Source organism: Myotis brandtii, unplaced genomic scaffold (assembly GCF_000412655.1).
Source record: "Myotis brandtii unplaced genomic scaffold, ASM41265v1 scaffold494, whole genome shotgun sequence".
Classification (NCBI taxonomy): Eukaryota; Metazoa; Chordata; class Mammalia; order Chiroptera; family Vespertilionidae; genus Myotis; species Myotis brandtii.
This window is the reverse complement of record NW_005368860.1, coordinates 2,386,625-2,407,093: the sequence shown is the minus strand read 5'-3', so window position 1 is coordinate 2,407,093 and position 20,469 is coordinate 2,386,625. Positions and strand designations below refer to the sequence as shown.

Here is a 20,469-nt window from a genome sequence, read left to right as displayed (position 1 = left end):
TCGCCCGCCACCCCCCCCCCCCGCCATTGCCACCAGTCGCCTCCCTCTGCAGGGTGACTGGGGGGGTAATCAGGGGGCCCACGCTAGCCCCTGCCTTGGCTGGCCTGTGGTCTGCAGGCTGGGGGAAGCTCCTGCATTGAGCATCTGCCCCCTGATGGTCAGTGTGCATCATAGCAACTGGTTGTTCCACTGGTTGTTCTGCCGTTCGGTCGATTTGCATATTAGGCTTTTTATTATATAGGATACAATGTTGATAGAAATAATTTTTAAGTGCTCTTTGGATTTGCAATGAGAAAATTATTTATAATCTTTTGACATGCAATTTCAGTTAAGTGCTGGGAGCGGAGGTCAGATTATAGTGGTTGTTCTGCCGTTCGGTCGATTTGCATATTAGGCTTATTATATAGGATACAATGTTGATGGAAATAATTTTTAAGTGCTCTTTGGATTTGCAGTGAGAAAATCATTTATAATCTTTTGACATGCAATATCAGTTAAGTGCTGGGAGCGGAGGTCAGATTATAGAGGGTTGAGAAGAGAAGCTGAGTGGGAGATGAAATTTAAAAGACAGCCAGCTGTTGTTATTCAAATGTTTAGTTAAAGTCACTTGGTTTAGATAGATCAGAGGTGTTGTTTCATATGAACTGTGTTTTAATGAGCTCCGCATACTGCTGCTTTGGTTCCACACGTATTATCCATATTCATGCACAGTTTTAGGATTCAAAACATCATTTTGTGCTTTTAATTATTAAAATGGTTTCTGGCTGTTATTTCTTAACCTGTCCCCAAAATATCATCTTGCCTCTGATACCCATTCCTCTTGCTGTATTTCCTTTGTATACCTTCCTAACTGAAAATCAAAGTTTGAATCATCTCTGACCTCCTCTTTTACTTCCATCTTGTCCTTGCCAAATGCTATGCATTCTGTCCATTAAATGTTTTTAATTTTTATTTCCTCCTTCCATCCCGGCTGAGCCTGACAGAGTTTAAGCCATCAGGATTTGTTGGCTGTCACTATGGGAGCTCCGCATACTGCTGCTTTGGTTCCACATGTATTATCCATGTTCGTGCACAGTTTTAGGATTCAGAACATCATTTTGTGCTTGTAATTATTAAAATGGTTTCTGGCTGTTATTTCTTAACCTGTCCCCAAAATATCATCTTGCCTCTGACACCCATTTCTCTTGCTGTATTTCCTTTGTATACGTTCCTAACAGAAAATCAAAGTTTGAACCATCTCTGACCTCCTCTTTTACTTCCTTCTTGTCCTTGCCAAATGCTATGCATTTCTGTCCATTAAATGTTTTTAATTTTTATTTCCTCCTTCCATCCCGGCTGAGCCTGACAGAGTTTAAGCCATCAGGATTTGTTGGCTGTCACTATGGAGTAACTACCTCTCCATGCCTCTGAACTCTATCTCCAGTAGCTCTCCTTAGTAGTTAATGAACTTCATGATATTATTAGAAACTGCTTTTCCAGCCACATCTCTTATTACTTCCCCTTTCTTTAGAGAGACATGACTCCCTAAGTGCTCCTCAAGATTCCCACTCTTTCCACATATGTGAGATCATATGGTATTTGTCTTTCTCTGACTGGCTTATTTCACTTAGCTCAATAATCTCCAGGTCCAACCCTGTGATTTTTATACATTTTTAAACAATTAACATTATTGAATAGAACTAGCTTAAATAGATTACCAAGTAATTACCAGGGAGATAAATGTATTTAATACAAAAATGAAAAGGGTATATTCTTTATTTTTCAATTATTACAGTGTATTATTTTCAATTTTGCATTGTGAGGTTAGAGGTTACATAAAAATATTTTAAAATAGTAAAAATAATGGGGATTAATGTCTTCATTTTGAATATAAATACTTCTGCTTTTTTCAAAGTTCTCCATGTTGTTTGAGAGAGTGTTTTTGTCATTTTAAGGATAAGTACTCCCATTGCTTGTAGAGGGAGTTTAAAAGTCAATAATGGGTATTGAACCAACCTTACATTTTTATAATAGATTTTTCTTAGTCTTGATATATATGTCTTAAAATAGTATGCTGCTAGATTTGATTGGAAGGAATTGTATTTTAAGATTTTTACTTTTAGATTATAAATTGCTATAATCAGATATGATCTGATATTTTCTTTCTTCCTTCTCTCTTTTCTTCTTTCCAACCAGCCAACTTATAAGCTTTCTTTTTTTTTCTTCCTGTCTTATATTTAATTAGAGACCCAGTGCACAAAATTCGTGGACAGGTAGGGTCCCTATGCCTGGCCAGTGATCAGGGCCCATTGGGGTTTTCTGGCCGCTGGCTGGGGCCTTCCTTCATTCCATGCTGCCCCCTTGTGGTCAGCGCATGTCATAGTGAGCAGTTGAACTCCCGGTCGGTCGAACTCCAGGTCGATCGAACTCCCGAGGGGACAATTTGCATATTAGCCTTTTATTATATAGGATAACTTTATACCATTGAACAACTCTCCTAATTCTCTCTCCCAACCCCCTAATAACCACCATTCTGCTCATCAATATTTGATTTTATAATATACTGTTATTTGAAAGACAAAAAAGAGCAGTAACCTTAATGAACTGTCATCATAGTACTATCTAATTTTGTCCCAGGTGCCAGCAAGATTAAAAAAAATATGATTATTAAGGAAAAGATCCGGGGACTGAAAAGTCCTATTAAAATTGAGAAGCTGCCCTAGCTAGTTTAGCTCAGTGGATAGAGTGTCAGCCTGCAGATTGAAGGGTCCCAGGTTCAGTTCTAGTCAAGGGCACATGCCCAGGTTGCAGGCTCAACCCCCAGTAGGTGGCGTGCAGTAAGCAGCCGATCAATGATTCTCTCCCAGCATTGATGTTTCTATTTTTCTCTCCCTCTCCCTTCCTCTCTGAAATCAATAAAAATATTTTTTAAAAATTGAGAAGCCATAACCCAATATTGTACCCATCATGTAAGTAAAGGTTAAGAACAGAGGTATAGGAGGCAGAGTAACCTGGGCTGAAATCTTGACACTGCTCTTTACCAGCTGCATATTTTTAGACCAATTAACTTCCTGGGCCTCTTTTCCTCAATTTCCTTCTAGGAAAAAATCAGACAATAATGGTACCTAACAGCACTCATTAACTTTGGAATCAGACAGAATTGGGGAGTTATTATTTAAAAATGATGAGAGAACACTTCCAAATTCATTTTACTGGCCAGCATTCAACTCATATCAAAGCAAGATAAGGACACTTCAAGAAAGAAAATTACATGCCAATATCCTCGATGAACATAGATGCAAAAACCCTCAGCAAATACTAGCAAACCAAATTCAGCAACACATTAAAAGCATCTTACACCATGATCAAGCTAGATTTATCCTTGGGAATCAAAAGTGGTTCAACATATACAAATCAATAAACATGATACACCACATTAACATTATCATAAACCATACAATAGTCTCAATAGATGCAAAAAATTTGACAAAATTTAATATTCTTTAATGATTAAAAAAAAACCCTCAACAAATTGAGTGTAGAACTATACCTCAACATAAAAAAAAGGCCATATATGACAAACCCACAGCTAACATCATACCCAACAGTGAAAAGCTGAAAGTTTTTCCTTTAAGATCAGGAATAAGATAAGGTTGCCCACTCTAATCACTTCTATTAAACATAGTACTGGAAGTGTTAGAGTAATTAGGCAAGAATAAGAAATAAAAGGCATCCAAATCAGAAAGAACGAAGGTAAATTGTCTGTTTGCAGATGATATGATTTTATATTTAGAAAATCCTAAAGACTCCACCAAAAAAACTATTAGAATAAATAAATTCTGTAAAATTGCAAGATACAAAATCAATATACAAAAAGCAGTTACTTTTCTGTACACAATGAACTATCTGAAAAAACTTAAGAAAGTAATTCAATTTATAATAGCATCAAAAACAATAAAATACTTAGGATAAATTTAACCAAGGAGGTGGAAGATCTATGTAGTGAAAACTATAAAACAGTGATGAAAGAAACTGAACAAGACACAAAATAAGTAAAAAGATATACCATGTTCATAGATTGGAAGGATTATATCATTAAAATGTCCATACTCCCCAATGACATCTATAGATTTAATGCAATCCCTATCAAAATCCCAATGGCATTTTCCACAGAAATAGAAAAAAAATCCTAAAATTCAAATGGAACCACAAAAAACCCTGAATAGCCAAAGCAATCTTGAGCAAGAGCAAAACTGGAGTCATCACATGGTCTGATTTTAAACTATATTACAAAGCTATAGCAATCAAAATTGTATGGTGCTAGCATAAAACATTTGAACAGCCCCAAACCAGTTTTAAGTAGAGAAGCCGTATAGCCTCAGAGGCCAACCCCAAAACACTGCCACCCAGAGGCTGAGCCACAAACTGACTCTTAGGTGAACACAAATTAAGGCAGTCTGGATCACAAATACAGCCTGCTTTAAAATCAGGACTGTGATTTACAACACGGAGGAACAGTGTATCACAGGGAAATTCAACACTCTCCTAAATACCTGGCAGGACTAAGCAGATCCAAGCAACAGCAGCCTCCTGATCACCACACCCTCTGTCTGAGGAACAGCAGCTGTACGTGAAGCCTCCCCCCACCAGCCAGAAGAGCCACCACAGCTGTGAACAACACCCACCAGAGGAGCTGCTGCCAACTGAGGAGCAGCTGCTACCGCAACCACCCAAGGAGCAACCACAGCCCAAGGAGCCACTGCCACCCAGGGAGCAGCCACTGAACGACTCAACATCTAGATATGTCAGTGAGATCAAACATGGGTAGGCAAAGAAACCCCCAAAGGAAAGAAAAGGAGGACTCGCCAGAAAAGCAGCTAAGTGAGACAGAGGCATGCAACATGACAGAAAAAGAATTCAGAATAAGGGTCCTAGCGTGCATAAACCGGATGGAGGAAAAAATCAACTACTTATGCAAGAAGCAAGAAGAAACAGATGAAAAAATCAATAACTTATGCAAGACCCAAGAAGAAATGAAGAGCGATATAGCTGCAATAAAAAACACCATTGAAAGCATCAACAGTAGACTAGGAGAAGCGGAGGACCGAATTAGTGAATTAGAAGACAAGGAAGCAAAACACACCCAAACTGTACTGCAATTGGAGAAAAAAATTAAAAGACAGGAGGAGAGCCTAAGGGAGCTTTGGGACAACATGAAACGAAACAACATACGAATAATAGGGGTGCCAGAACAACAGAAAGATGAACAAGGATTAGAAAACCTACTCGAAGAAATAATATCAGAAAACTTCCCTGAAGTGGGGAAGAAAAAAGTCACACAAGCACAGAGAGTCCCAAACAAGGTGAACCCGAAAAGACCCACACCAAGACACATCATAATTACCATGGCAAATGTTCAGGACAAAGAGAGAATCTTACAGGCTGCAAGAGAGAGACGGAAAGTTACATACAAGGGATCTCACATTAGATTATCAAATGATTTCTCAACAGAAACACATCAGGCCAGAAAAGAATGGACAGAAATTTACAAAGTGATGCAAAGCAAAGGACTGAACCCAAGAATACTCTATCCAGCAAGGCTATCATTCAAAATTGAAGGGGAAATAAGAAGCTTCACAGACAAAAAAAGGCTAAGGGAGTTTATCACCACCAAGCCTGCAATGCAAGAAATGCTAAAGGGACTGGTGTAAAAAGAAGGAATAAAAAGCTCAGAAAGAAAACAGCCACACACAAAAAGAAATGGCTATAAACAAGTACCTTTCAATAATAACTTTAAACGTAAACGGACTAAATGCTCCAACCAAAAGACATCGAGTGGCTGAATGGATAAAAAAACATGACCCATACATCTGCTGTCTACAAGAGACCCACCTCATTAGAAGGGACTCACACAGACTGAAAGTGAAGGGATGGAAAAATATCTTTCAGGCAAATGGAAAGGAAAAGAAAGCTGGGGTAGCAATACTTATATCAGACAAAATAGACCTCAAAGTGAAGGCCATAACAAGAGATAAGGAAGGCCACTTCATAATACTAAAGGGATCAATACAACAAGAAGATATAACCCTGGTAAACATATATGCACCCAATGCAGGAGCACCCAAATACATAAAAAAACTCCTGGAAGATATCAAAGGAGAGATCGACAACAATACAATCATAGTAGGGGACTTTAATACACCACTGACACCACTGGATAAGCCCGCTAGACAAACAATCAGCAAAGAAACAGCAATCCTAAATGACTCACTAGATCAGATGGACTTAATTGACATCTTCAGAACACTTCACCCCAAAGCCATGGAATATACATTCCTCTCAGGTGCTCATGGGACATATTCAAAAATAGACCACATATTGGGTCACAAGCAAAGTCTCCACAAATTCAAGAAGATTGAAATCATAAAAAGCTTCTTCTCAGACCACGATGGCATAATGTTAGAAATAAACTACAATAAAAACAACCCAAAATACTCAAACACTTGGAAGCTGAATAGCATGTTATTAAATATTGATTGGGTTACCAATGAGATCAAAGAAGAAATTAAAAACATCCTGGACACTAATGACAATGAAAACACAACAATCCAAAACCTATGGGACACAATGAAAGCAGTCCTGAGAGGGAAGTTTATAGCTCTACAGGCCTACCTCAAAAAACAAGAAAAAATGGTAGTAAATCATCTAACTCTACAACTCAAAGAATTAGAAAGAGAGCAACAAGAAAACCCCAGAGTGAGCAGAAGGAAGGAGATAATAAAGATTAGAGCAGAAATAAATGACATAGAGACCAAAAAAACAATACAGAAAATCAATGAAACCAAGAGCTGGTTCTTTGAAAGGATAAACAAGATCGACAAACCTCTAGCCAGGCTCACCAAGAAGCAAAGAGAGAGGACCCAAATAAACCAAATCAGAAACGATAGAGGCGAAATAACAACAGACCCCACAGAAATACAAATGATTGTTAAACAATACTATGGACAGCTCTACTCCAACAAACTAGACAACCTGGAGGAAATGGACAAATTCCTAGGAAAGTACAACATTCCAAAACTCAATCAGGAAGAATCTAAAAATCTCAATAGGCCAATAACTATGGAAGAAATTGAAGCAGTCATCAAAAAGCTCCCAGCAAACAAAAGCCCAGGACCAGATGGCTTCTCAGGGGAGTTTTACCAAACTTTCAAGGAAGAACTAAAACCTATCCTCCTCAGACTACTACAAAAAATTCAGGAGGAAGGAACACTTCCAAGCTCATTCTATGAAGCCAGCATCACCCTAATACCAAAACCAGGTAAAGACAACACAATGAAAGAGAATTACAGGCCAATATCCCTCATGAACATAGATGCCAAAATCCTCAACAAAATCTTAGCAAATCGGATCCAACAGTACATCAGAAAGATCATACACCATGACCAAGTAGGATTTATCCCAGGAATGCAAGGATGGTACAACATCCGTAAATCAATAAACGTAATACATCACATAAACAAATTGAAAGAAAAAAACCACATGGTCATATCAATTGATGCAGAAAAAGCATTCGACAAAATCCAACACCCATTTTTGATAAAAACTCTCAGCAAGGTGGGAATAGAAGGATCATACCTCAACATAATAAAAGCCATATATGACAGGCCCACAGCCAACATCATACTCAATGGACAAAAACTAACACCATTTCCCCTAAGAACAGGAACAAGACAGGGATGCCCACTCTCACCACTCCTGTTCAACATAGTACTGGAAGTATTAGCCATTGCAATTAGACAAGAAGAAGAAATAAAAGGCATCCAAATTGGAAAAGAGGAAGTAAAACTGTCCTTATTTGCAGACGACATGATATTATACATACAAAACCCTAGAGACTCCATCAAAAAACTACTAGACTTAATACATGAATTTGGCAATGTAGCAGGATACAAAATTAACCCCAAGAAATCTGAGGCATTTCTATACACCAATAGTGAACTTTCAGAAAGAGAGATTATAAAAACAATCCCATTTACCATCGCACCAAAAAAATTAAGATACCTAGGAATAAACTTAACTAAAGAGGTAAAAGACCTCTACTCAGAAAACTACAGGACGTTGAAAAAAGAGATAGAGGAAGACATAAAGAGATGGAAGAACATACCATGTTCTTGGATTGGTAGAATCAACATCATTAAAATGTCCATACTACCCAAAGCAATCTATAAATTCAACGCACTTCCCATTAAAATACCAATGGCCTACTTCAAAGATCTAGAACGAACTCTCCAAAAATTCATCTGGAATAAAAAAAGACCCCGAATAGCTGCAGCGATCCTGAGAAAGAACAAAGTAGGTGGGATCTCAATGCCAGATATCAAGCTGTATTACAAAGCCACTGTTCTCAAAACTGCCTGGTACTGGCACAAGAACAGACATATAGATCAGTGGAATAGAATAGAGAGTCCAGAAATTAGCCCGAACCAATATGCTCAATTAATATTTGACAAAGGAGGCAAGAACATACAATGGAGCCAAGATAGTCTCTTCAATAAATGGTGTTGGGAAAATTGGACAGATATATGCAAGAAAATGAAACTAGACCACCAACTTACACCATACACAAAAATAAACTCAAAATGGATAAAGGACTTAAATGTACGACAGGAAACCATAAAAATTCTAGAAGAATCCAAAGGCAACAAAATCTCAGACATATGCCAAAGCAATTTCTTCACTGATACAGCTCCTAGGGCAGTTGAAACTAAAGAGAAAATGAACAAATGGGACTACATCAAAATAAAAAGCTTCTGCACAGCAAAAGAAACCATCAACAAAACAACAAGAAAACCCACTGCGTGGGAAAACATATTTGCCAACGTCATATCTGATAAGGGCCTAATCTCCAAAATTTATAGGGAACTCATACAACTTAACAAAAAGAAGATAAACAATCCAATCAAAAAATGGGCAAAGGATCTAAATAGACACCTTTCAAAAGAGGACATTCAGAAAGCCAAGAGACATATGAAAACATGCTCAAAGTCACTAATCATCCGAGAGATGCAAATCAAAACAACAATGAGGTACCATCTCACACCTGTCAGAATGGCTATCATCAACAAATCAACAAACGACAAGTGCTGGAGAGGATGTGGAGAAAAAGGAACACTTGTGCACTGCTGGTGGGAATGCAGACTGGTGCAGCCACTATGGAAGACAGTATGGAGTTTCCTCAAAAAACAAAACATGGAACTCCCATTTGACCCTGTGATCCCACTTCTAGGAATATATCCCAAGAAACCAGAAACACCAATCAGAAAGGATATGTGCACCCATATGTTCATAGCAGCACAATTCACCATAGCTAAGATCTGGAAACAGCCTAAGTGCCCATCAGTAGATGAATGGATTAGAAAACTGTGGTACATCTACACGATGGAATACTATGCTGCTGTAAAAAAGAAGGAACTCTTACAATTTGCAACGGCATGGATGGAGCTGGAGAGCATTATGCTAAGTGAAATAAGCCAGTCAATGAAGGAAAAATACCACATGATCTCACTCATTCATGGATAATAAAGACCATTACAAACTTTTGAACAATAATAGATACAGAGGCAGAGCTGCCTCAAACTGATTGTCAAACTGCAGTGGGAAGGCCAGAGAGGGTTGGGGGGCAGAAGGGAGGGGAGTAAGAGATCAACCGAAGGACTTGTATGCATGCATATAAGCATAACCAATGGACATAAGACACTGGGGGGTAGGGGAGGCCAGGGGATTGTCAAGGGCGGGGGAAAAAAGGACACATATGTAATACCCTTTGTAATACTTTAAGCAATAAAAAAATTAAAAAAAAACATTTGAACAGAATAAAGAGCCCAGAAATAAGCCCATGAGTATAGTCAATGAATGTTTAACAAGGATGCCAAGACTACACAATGGGGAAAGGATAGTATGTTCAATAAATGGTGTTGGGAAAACTGGATATCCACATTCAAAAGAATGAAATTGGGCCCTTACCTTACACAACACACAAAAATCAACTCAAAATGTATTAAAGACTTAAATGTAAGACCTGAATTCATAAAATTCTTAGAAGAAAACGAAGGGGTAAGCTTTTTTACATTGGTCTTGGTAATGATTTTTTGGATACAACACTAAAAGAACAGGCAACAAAAGCAAAAATAAACCAGTTGGACTATGTCAAACTAAAAAGCTTCTGCATGGTGAAAGAAACCATCAACAGAATGAAAAAGCAACCTTTGGAATGAGAGAAAGTATATGCAAACTATATATCTGATAAGGGTTAATAACCAAAATATGTAAGGAACTCTTACAACTCAATAGTGGAAAAACAAATAACTGGGTAAAAAATGGACAGAAGACCTGAAGAGACATTTTCCCAAGGAAGACACTCAAATGATGAACAAGTATATGAAAAGGCACTCAATGCCAATAATCATCAAGGAAATGCAAATCAAAGCCATAAGAAGATATCACCTCATACCTGTTAGGATGGCAAGTACCAAAAAGACGAGAGCTAAGAAATGTTGACAAGGGTGTGGAGAAAAGGGAACCCTTGTACACTGCTGGTGGGGATGTAAATTGGTATAGCCATTATGGAAAATGGTATGGAGATTCCTCAAAAAATTAAAAATAAAACTACCATATTATTGGCATCTCAAAGAACTATCTGCACTCCAATATTCACTGCAGCATTATTCACAATAGCAAGATATAATAACCTAAGTATTCATCAACCGATGAATGGGAAAAGAAAATGTGGTATATTATTAAAACAAAAATAAAATGGCAGACAGAACCATTTAAGCCATGTAAATGAAATTTAATCTATCTTATTTCATGAATGTGAGCAAAACAAGTTATTTATCCCTCCATCACTCCCAGGTTGCTATAAAGTTAAATGATTAGGTCTGCTGATCAATTTCATAGTCATAGCTAATCATTTAGTATTCACCACACGGAAGACACTGTGCTAAGTGCTTTGCATACTTCATCTCCTTTAATCCTCTTAGGCTTCCAAAGTAGCTTTTGTTATCTCCAGTTTATAGATAAGAATGATAAGGATGCTGATTATAGCTCACCATTTTTGAGTGCTTATTATGGTGCAGGTGCTGTGCTATATCTTTAATATAGATTCGCTCTCTTTATTTTCATTAATAACCTTATCAGGTAGGAACTATATTTAACCCTCAATTTTTTAAAAGAAAACTAACGAAACAGTGCAGACAGGTTAGCTGCGTTGTCCAAGATTACACAGCTAAGAAATGATGGACAGGATTCAAACCTCTGGTCTCTGTGACTCCAGGGTTCAAGCTTTTTTATCTCTAAGGTCCAGCCAAGCTCAGGCACAGACATGTTGCCTGCAGTGGTTCTCAACCTTCCTAATGCCGCGACCCTTTAATACAGTTCCTCATGTTGTGGTGACCCCCAACCATAAAATTATTTTTGTTGCTACTTCTTAACTGTAATTTTGCTACTGTTATGAATTGTAATGTAAATATCTGATATGCTATATGTGTTTTCCAATGGTCGTGACCCACAGGTAGAGAACTGCTGCCTTAGAGTGAAGAGACAGTTCGTTACTGTGACCTTGTCTGTGTGAGTTTCAAGGTTTCTGTTCATCTTCAGGGCCACCATCTTAGTCCTGGCCCGTAATCTCTGGTCTACACCACAATAGCCTAAATAGTTTCCCTGCTTCTACTACAGCCTCATTCACATCCATAATCCTTAAAAGCAGACAAAATGGTTATCTTAGAATATAGTAAATCAGATCATTTCACTGCCTTGCTTAACCCCTTATCCTTCTGTTCTCATGGCTTAGAATAGAATCCTAACTCCTCACTGAGTCCCTCACATAGGACCTTACATGGCCTATCTGGACCCCATTCACATCGGGCACACACTGCCCTTTGCTCTACACTTCAGCCACACCGACTTAGGATCCTGGGACAGACCTATCTTGTCCCTGCCTCAGGTCTTTGGCCCTTGCTGTTCCTTCTGTAGTACTGTGCTTCTCAACTTCTCCCCCGTGGCTGTCAAAACCTAGACAGTCAAAACATTTACTGATCACCCTAGAAGGTTCTCAACCTTCCTAATGCCGCGACCCTTTAATACAGTTCTTCATGTTGTGGTGACCCCCAATTTCATTGTTACAAATTGAACATAATTAAAGCATAGTGATTAATCACAAAACAATATGTAATTATATATGTGTTTTCTGATGGTCTTAGGCGACCCCTGTGAAAGGGTTGTTTGACCCCCAAAGGGGTCTCGACCCACAGGTTGAGATCCGCTGCCCTAGATAGTTACCTCTCTCCCATTTACTCTTACTATTGTCACTTTGTTTTGCTATTTAGCAATTTTTTGTTATGTGAAATAACCTGGCTCATTCATAAAGTTGTGTACTGTAGCGGTCAAGCGGAATGAAGTTAACTAGAAGAGGACATTCTGCCAGGAAAAGGCGGGAGCCTCCAAGCGGGCCACGTCAGAACAAAGTCTTGCACGCAAGACTTATTGTTCAGAGGCAGAACTTTCCTTGAGGTGATAAATAGTCCATGAGGGCATGGAAAGCCAGGGAGGGTGCTCTGCTGCAGGTGGAAATAATCTTTGTATAACATAGGAAATTAATAGTGTAAGCATGCTTGTTAATCATTGTCACTTGCTGTACTCCATTGTTGTTTGCTGTGCTCACTACAATAAAAGCCAGAAGGCAGCAGAGGGTCTTTGCTACTCGCCTGAGCAAGCGGTAGTCCTCTGCTTCTCCGTATCCTGTCGTCCGACTCATCTCCGCATCTCCCTTCACCAAGAACATCAATATGTACTTTTCTATAGTCTATTTCCCCCCAGTGAAAACAAGCTCTCTGAGAGTAGAGACCTTATCTAAGGGGACCTTAGACAAGGTCTTGCTCACTGCTCAATCCCCACTCTTACCACCATGCTTGGCAAAAGAGATGTGCAATAATTATTGCATATATAAATACATGTAGGACACACATCATAATGTGCAGTCTTTTGCCCTTAAAAAGTTGGGCTTACTGTCTATGGGTGGTCCAAGACATACTTGCACAGTCATAAAAGAGTCAACAATAATAAAAACTGCCAATACAGAAATAAAATAGTCTTCACCCAGAACAAATTTGATGACCATCCCAGAGTGAGAAAGTCCCGGGGAACACATTCTTTCCAAGCCTACCCTGGTCGGGCAGCTGGAATGACTGAGGGGATAGTAGACCCATGAGTGCTATAGGTGCTCATGACTTTTGATGACCTCTGCTAGGATGCAAAAGCAAGTTTAGAAAGCTGGGCCAATTCCCATCTCTTCAGAACACATGTTCTTGGTTCTTGTCCTTCTTGGCTTCCAGATCCCAGTCTCTGAACTGTAAGTTCAGTGTGCATGCCTCTGTCCCAACAGTCTTGGCCTTTGTGATATGTTGAAATGGCGCTCCGACTTGGTCCAGCCCTCTGCACAACTAAGCTAAGGATCCTCTGACTCCTGGAGTAAGATATTCCCTCCCTCAGGTCTGGTCTCCCGGATGCCTCCCATTACCTCTGAAATCTCTCCCCACCACACAGGGATTCAGACAGTTGACGCCAAGGTTAACCAAGACATGGTATAGTGGGAAAAAGCATGGGATTTGGTGTCAAAAGAAAAGTTCAAATCACAGCCTCACCACTTACTCTTTGTGTGCCCTGGAGCAAGTTGCTTGAGATTTCTGACTTTTGCTTTCCTCCTGTTAACCTAAAAGTAAAGGCAAAGTGAGAGGCAACAGGCGTTTATTTGAGATCCATCGGGAAGCATGGATTCAGGCAGAAACCCAAATAGTGTTCTGATGAGGTGAAGGCAAAGGGCATTTATGAGAAAGGGAAGGGTTTGATTATATCAGTAGAAGGAAGGAATTTATATGGGTGTTAATACACTAAAAAAGGAATTTCTGTAGTTACAGATAAGCTAACATAGTGATGCTAATTTTTTTTTTAATATATTGTATTCCCTCCCTCAGGTCTGGTCTCCCGGATGCCTCCCATTACCTCTGAAATCTCTCCCCACCACACAGGGATTCAGACAGTTGACGCCAAGGTTAACCAAGACATGGTATAGTGGGAAAAAGCATGGGATTTGATGTCAAAAGAAAAGTTCAAATCACAGTCTCACCACTTACTCTTTGTGTGCCCTGGAACAAGTTGCTTAAGATTTCTGAGTTTTGCTTTCCTCCTGTTAACCTAAAAGTAAAGGCAAAGTGAGAGGCAACAGGCGTTTATTTGAGATCCATCGGGAAGCATGGATTCAGGCAGAAACCCAAATAGTGTTCTGATGAGGTGAAGGCAAAGGGCATTTATGAGAAAGGAAAGGGTTTGATTATATCAGTAGAAGGAAGGAATTTATATGGGTGTTAATACACTAAAAAAGGAATTTCTGTAGTTACAGATAAGCTAACATAGTGATGCTAATTTTTAAAAAAATATATTTTATTAATTTTTTACAGAGAGGAAGGGAGAGGGATAGAGAGTTAGAAACATCAATGAGAGAGAAACATTGATTAGCTGCCTCCTGTACACCCCCTACTGGGGATGTGCCTGCAACCAAGGTACATGCCCTTGACTGGAGTCGAACCTGAGACCCTTCAGTCCGCAGGCCGAAGCTCTATCCACTGAGCCAAATGGGTTAGGGCTGTTTGTATTATTTTTTATACTTTCTTTTAAAACCTAGAAAGCAATATCTACCTCTCAGGGTACTTGAGATGATAAATAAGGAAAAGTCCTTTTTTACACCTCTTTCTCACTCCTGTTTCAGTGTTTTCTGTTTTATTGAACAGCATTATTATCACTCAACTAGCCACTCAAGCCAGAAACCTGGAGGGCCTTCTTACAATTTCTCCAAATCTACTTCCTCCTGCTCCAAAGCCAAAACAATCCTCACTCAGGTTCACTTTCCATTTCACATTATTTTGGTCCAGACAATCGTCTCCCACCTGGAATAGAACAGTATCCTAACTGGTCTCCAAACACTGGATCTGTTCTCCACCAGCCACAATTATTGATAAAGTGCAAATTTAAGTATCTCATTTACTTCCTGAAAACTCATCAATGGCTTCCCATTGCTATTAGGATAAGGTACATAGTCTTTGCAAGGACTCATGGGGTCCTGCATTGCCTGGCCCTGGCTTCCTCTCTAGCTTCACCTATCAGCTCTAGGCACATGGTCTTTTGTCCTTTCTGGAACCTCCATCATGCCTTAGACACCCTCATATAATCTTAATTCTGCTGGAGCTCTCTCCTTCTCTGACCACCTTTGTGCACCTTCTACGAAGTTCATTTCTACCCATCCTCCAGGTCTCAGCTGAAATATCATCACTTTCTCAACCTCCCTTTCTTCAAATCTCTCTCTCTCTCTCTCTATCTTTCTATCTCTCTCTCTCTCTCACCCACCTATCTATCTATCTATCTATCTATCTTTCTATCTCTCTCTCTCTCTCACCCATCCACACCTCTCATCATTATTTTAATTACATGATTAGTATCTTACTTCAGGCTATACCTACTCTTACATAATAGGTGTACAATAAATGCTTGTCAGAATAATGAATAGTAAAATTAAGTCCAAACCTATTGTAAATTAGAAATGGACAATAAAAATAGCAAAGATAACTTTTTTGTTACAGCCACATAGTTACAACATTAGGAATTTAGCTTTGAGCTCATAGCAACCATCATACTGGCTACAACTATGTGGCATATTTGGGTTCCTGACAATTGGATGTTAATTCAAAGGGCTGTGAAAACTTCTGACACTTATATTCTCCTTATCTTTATCCTTGGGTTTTTTAACTGATAAATGCAATGGAACAGAACACAGGCTTTATGATGATAGGAATGTTCTCTATCTCATTCACCACTGTATCCTTTAGGCTTGTTAGACTGTTAGCACATATGCTCATTCAATATTTTCCTAATGAATCAATCAGTTAAGTTAATAACATTCAAACAAACATCCTACCATATTTTCCTAATGAATCAATCAGTTAAGTTAATAACATTCAAACAAAACATCCTACCACCATCAGCAAATATTCTGAGCATCTCAAACTCAAAATTGCAATGTAAATAACATGTAAATAAATAGATGGTATTTTATTAAAAAGAAAACACCACTGTAGAAGTACTCAAAGAGGAACACAGATAAATTGATTTCCTTGTTGTTAAAAGATTAGATTAAATGAACCCAGAGGTCCTATCTATATATATAAAAGGCTAATATGCTAAGTGTCCCACCATCCGACCAGTTGCTATGACATTCACTGACCACCAAGGGGCAGACACTCAACACAGGAGCTGCCGAGCTGCAGTGACTTGACAACGGCGGTTCTCCAGTGACCCACCCCAAAACCAGAGAAGAGGGAGCCCGATTCCTTGTGGGGCCACGCGATTCCACCTTCTGCCGTGGGTTATGTTGTTGCTGGGGCACTGTTGGCCCTGCATCTGGTTTACCGCACACTTGCATTTGTGTTCCACACCCTGTACAACTTTGCAGAGTGTCCTCTCGCACTCCGTGAACCCTTGGGGGATGTCAGAGAGCAGGTTTTAGCCCGATCTCCACAGCCCAGGCTTCCTTGTGGGGCCACGCGATTCCACCTTCTGCCGTGGGTTATGTTGTTGCTGGGGCACTGTTGGCCCTGCATCTGGTTTACCGCACACTTGCATTTGCGTTCCACACCCTGTACAACTTTGCAGAGTGCCCTCTCGCACTCCGTGAACCCTTGGGGGATGTCAGAGAGCGGGTTTTAGCCCGATCTCCACACCCCAGGCTGAGGGACCCCCACATGCCGGAGGGACCCTGCTCACTCCACAGACCGCAGGAGGTTGGCTCCAGGGTGTGTCTGGCCCATCTTGCCCAGTCCTACCCCACCGGCCACCTTCTAATTAATTTCCTTAATTAGAAGTTATAAAATTCTGATTCCAGGATTATATGTGAGGCATTTAGAATAGTAGGTGCATGAGCTCCCTGACAAGTAATTGTGTTCATGGGACACTGGTGCAGTTGACACCCCAATTTAGTATTAACTTTCCCCAGAGCATTAGCAAGGACTTTGCACTAATTGGTTTTCAAGCTGGATGACTACACATTCCTGTTAATAGATCGTCTTGTAGCTTAGGAACAGTTTTTCAAAGAGACTCAAAAGAAGGCTCTAAATTCTTCCTCAATGGCAAGGCCAAGTGCTGGAATACAAAGAACTCTGGTTCTTGTCCCTGAATTGGGCCAAGTCCCAGCTCTATCTGCACTATGTATGGCCTTAGATATATCTCCTGCTGTCTTTGAGATTTCATTGTTTTTCATATGTAAGTAAAACTAAAGCAGTTAAACTCTAAAATCTCTTCAAGTTCTGCCCTAGCCCATATGGCTCAGTTGGTTGAGTGTCATCCCATGCATGAAAAGGTCACTGGTTTGATTCCCGGTCAGGACACAAGGCCAGATTTCGGGTCTGATCCCTGGTCAGCAACCTATTGATGTCTCTCTCTCTCTCCTCCTCCTCCTCTCCCTTCCTCTCTCTCTAAAATCAAAACATATACACTGAGTGGCCAGATTATTATGACCGGACAAATTATTATGACCACCCCATCAGTACTTCATTGACACTTCCAAAAATACTGAATATTGAAAACTTCCTAAGCAAATACTCTCAAGGTTTTATTATTATTATTATTTGCATAACTAATTCACTTCATTCTACTGATGGGGTGGTCATAATAATCTGGCTGGTCATAATAATCTGGCCACTCAGTGTATTAAGAGTACATAAATAAGAAATAAAATCTCTTCAAGTTCTAAAGATTCATGATTCTAAGAAACTGTAAAAGCTTATAAACATTCACATATTATTCCCTGTGAAATTCACACTGCTTTCCTATGTGCTCAACAGAAAATCCAGAAAATCTGGACTTCTTATCCTAGTATAAATATCTTGTGTGATCTGGTTCCTGCCTACTTCTCTACCTGTTCTCAACCACTCCTAGTTATTTGGCTGTCCAGGCATGTTGCTGTACCAGGATGGAGCACATATTATTCCCACTAGCAGGGATATTCTTCCCCTAGGTCTTTACATTGCTGGCTCCTTTATTATTATTATTGAATTTATTGGGGTGGCTTAAAAGCCCTTACGATTATGGATTTCTCAATGAATTTCAAGATAATAATCAATGTATGGCATGACATTTTCTAGAACTGAACAGTGTTGTTAAATCTTAATTGTTGCTATTGCTAAAAATATCTAAGACCAGTTGCTTAATGTGACTTTGACCTTGAAATATTTAAATACTGACAGTGTGTTTGGAAACCTCATTCCAGTTTTGACTAGTATTTTCTGAATAGCTTTGGGGAAGTAATTTATTGTTTCTGTGTATAACATTGCTCCCTTCCTTTTTAGTAACCTTTGGTGCATAAGTTCAAATATAATTTATAATAGAGAAGGTGAATAAGACAAAAATAAAGTAATAAGATATTTTTCTAGAAAGCATGCACAAAAATATTGTTGTTTTAATTATTAAATTGTACTTAAGGAACCCCATATTCCACTAGCTTCTGAAGTAGTCTTTTTCTATTAATTAGGTACCTTTGAAACCATTACCCTTTAGGTGTCTATAGGATATCAGGAAGGCATGACATTGGGTAGGCAAGGGATCCGGGCCTCAAAGGTCAGTGCTTTATAACTCTACTTATCAGATTCCTACTCTTCTATCAATTCCTTGAAGGCAGGGATTATGTGTTTCCATTCCTTCCATTTGTGGATCATGGATTACCTGGAACGCATAAAATTCAGTCGCATGTCTTCAAAAATTTAAAAGCAGGGGTCTTATAGAAACTTGTTTAACTGTGTGAGGAACTGCCAAACTATATTCCACAGCGGCTGCGTAATTTTACATTCCCACCAGCAACGTATGAGTTCCAATCTTTCTACCTCCTCACTATCACTTGTTATTATTTGTCTTTTGACTCAATCCTAGTGGGTGTGATGTTGTAACGCACTGTGGTTCTGAGTCGCATTTCCGTGATGGCTAGTGATGTTGAACACCTTTTCATGTGCTTACTGGCCATTTGTATATTTTCTTTGGAGAAATGTCTATTCTAATTATTTCCTTGTTTTTTGTTTGTTGTTAATCCTCACCCAAGGATATATTTTTCCCTGTTGATTTTTGTTTTTTTTTTTTAGAGCGAGTGGAAGGGAAGAAGGGAGAGAGTGAAACATCAATGTGAGAGAAACACATTGATTGCTTGCCTCCCTCACACGCCCCAACCCAGCTGGAATCAAACCTGCAACCCAGGTACCTGCCCTTGACCGGGAATTGAACCCGAGACCCTTCACTGCATGGTCTGATGCTCTAACCACTGAGCACCCAGCCAGGGCTTGCCTTGTTGTTGTTTTTTTTTGTGTGTGTGTGTTTTTGTTTTTTTTAAATTGGGCTATTTGCCTTTTTACTGTTGAGTTGTGAGAGGGTTGCTGTTGTTGTTTTTAATGTACTCTGAACTCAAGTTCCCGATCAGATATATAGTTTGCAAATATTTTCTCTCATTCCATAGGTTGCCTTTTCATTTTGCTGATTGTTTGCTTTGTAGAAGCTCTTTAGTTCATTGTAGTCTCACTTTTGTTACCAACAATGCACAAGGGTTCCCTTTTCTCCACATCTTTGCCAGCTTTTCTCTCTTGTCCTTTTTATAATAGACATCCTAACAGTGTGAGGTGTTATGTTGTTGTGGTTTTGATTTGCATTTTCCTGATAACTAGTAATGTTGAGCATCTTTCATATATCTGTTGGCCATTTGGATGTCTTCTTTGGAAAAATGTCTCTTCAGGTCCTTTGCCTTTTTTTTTTTACTTTGTTGTATATAAGAGTTGATATTTTGGATATATAGTTTGCAAATATTTTCTCTCATTCCATAGGTTGCCTTTTCATTTTGCTGATTGTTTGCTTTGTAGAAGCTCTTTAGTTCATTGTAGTCTCACTTTTGTTGCCTGTGCTCTTGGTGTTATATCCAAAAGATCTTTACCGCAACCAATGTCAAGGAGCTTTTCTCCCCGTGTTTTTTTTTTTCTAGGATTTTTATGGTTTTAGGTCTTACATTTAAGACTTTAATCCACTTGAGTTGTTTTTGTGTTTGGTGTAAGATAAAAGTCCAATTTTATTTTTTTGAATATAGATGTCCAATTTCCCCAATACCACTATTGAAGGGACTATCCTTTCCCCATTGTGTATTCTTGGTGCCTTTGTTGAGAGTTAGGTGACTGTCTGAGTGTAGATTTAAGGTTTTTAAATGCATTCCCTGTAAAAGAAAGAAGAGAGTGTTGGCTAAGTAATAAGGAGAATCATAGTTAACATTGGATAGTAAAACTGGAGGCTGGTAGACCTTTTCCTGCTCTGCAGTTGCTGAGCTAGGTCCTGTGGTCCTCCTGGGCCCCAGCTGCCTTTAACATA

The 20,469-nt window shown here is 39.2% G+C and overlaps 1 protein-coding gene across 1 annotated transcript in view; it reads left to right on the top strand.

Annotated features, from left to right (window-relative positions):
* The window catches only part of TRMT12 (tRNA methyltransferase 12 homolog (S. cerevisiae)), a 35,602-nt gene that overhangs the window by 8,381 nt on the left and 6,752 nt on the right, over positions 1–20,469 (top strand). The gene's annotated exons all lie outside the window — the stretch shown is intronic.